Below are 1848 nucleotides of genomic sequence, written 5' to 3' on the forward strand. Positions count from 1 at the left end.
CAGAGGAGCTATGCAACACTGGTCCCTTGACTTCCACTGGGCCAAATCAGAAGTGGCAGCCAGGCCAAGCAAAGACAGTAGAAAGAAAATATGTTTGGCCAAAGGGTCCCATTTGGAGCACTTCTAAGGATCTTTGGTTGGGTGGCCAGAGGGCCACAAATGCCATTGGAGGAAGCAATAAGGCATTGTGGAGTTTTGAGCCATAAGAGTAACACGAAAGATGTTATTAGGGGAATAGTCTGGCAACCATATACTGAATACATAACCATAACTGAAGGACCAGCATCTACTCTACTTTAAATGACTTGGAAGCAGTCAATGTAGGTCAATGCAGCAAACAACGGACCATTGATTTGTCACCTCACCTCCCTACTTACAAAGCAGCTGTCTCCCCGCCCCACCCCAATTAATTTGAATCATTTATGTTCCAGCACATCAGTAAGGACATGATGCAAATGCTGAAGGAGGGTAACAGTTACATTGACTATGGTTTTCTAAGGATAAAAAATATAACATTGAGATTTTAGAAAGAAGTGTGACCTTGTGTGTAAGAATGTGGCCTCTGAATCCTTCAAAATATTTATGGATATTTGTCAGAGGAAAGGTAGATGGGGCAGGCTAAAGGGAATAATCTTGACTCTAAGGCCCCCTTCGTAGCTGGAGGAGTTGAACTAAGTTACAATTTTGACTTGAGACTGAATCTTTTGGGCTAAAAGCCAAGTAGGAGTCAGAGAAATTTCCATTTAATGCTGGAAAAATCCAAGACTCATTGACCTACACACCAGGAAGGTTATTTCTTTTCCATCAGCTTCGTGGCTGCTGTTAGCTTTGCCCCTCTCACACCTATCTCAGATTTGGGGTAGAATCTAGATCTAGGATCCTAAGGTTTTGACATGTTAGGAGACCACACAAGTACTCATGGGGTCCTAATATCATGGAGGAACTAGGGTTTCTGACATGCAGAAAGGTCTTAATTAACAAATGGTGTGAAATTAACCCTCCCAGCCCACAAGCATTTATTTATTGCTTACCATGTGCCAGGCACTGTGCTAAGTGCTGGGGATACAAAAAAAGGCAAAAGACAGGCTCTGCTCTAGGAGCTAGAAGTCTAATGGGGGAAGATAGTATGCAAACAACTATGTACAAACAAGCTGTACATGCAAGATAAATTGGAGATAATCAACAGAGGGAAGGCCCTAGCATTAAGGGAGGATTTGAAAAGGCTTCCTGTAGAAGATAGGGTATTAGCCTGTACTTGAAGGAAGCCAGGAAAACCAGGAGGTAGAGAGGAGGAAGGAGACAATTTCCAGGCACAGGCCAGTGAAAATGCCCAAAGTTGGGAAATGGAGTATAAGGAACAGTAAGGAGGCCAGAGCCACTGGAGCAAAGCATACTCAGGGTGAGAAGGAAGGTGGAAGAAGACTGGACAAGTAGGAAAGGGCCAGGTTTGAAGGTCTTCAACCAAATCGAAGATTTTCCATGTGATTCTGGAGATGTTTATTGAAGGGGGCAGGGAGGTGAGTGGGGTGACATAGTTAGACCTACTCTTTGATAGGTGAGTGGAGGATGGACTGGAGTGAGAAGAGACTTGTGGCCCAGAGATCAAGCAGAAGACTATTGCAATAGTCCAGGTATGGGGTGATAGGGCCTGGACCAGGGTGGTGGTAGTGTCAGAGGAGAGATATTGCAAAAGTCAAGTCAACAGGATTTGGCAACAGATTACATATGAGGATGAGAGAGAATGAGGAGTCAAAAATGATACCGAGGTTTTGAGCTTGGCTTACTGGGAGGGTGATGGTGGTGCTTTGCATAGTAACAGGAAAATTTGGAAGAAACTAGGGCTTGGGG

Source organism: Trichosurus vulpecula, chromosome X (assembly GCF_011100635.1).
Source record: "Trichosurus vulpecula isolate mTriVul1 chromosome X, mTriVul1.pri, whole genome shotgun sequence".
In the NCBI taxonomy this organism is placed as follows: Eukaryota; Metazoa; Chordata; class Mammalia; order Diprotodontia; family Phalangeridae; genus Trichosurus; species Trichosurus vulpecula.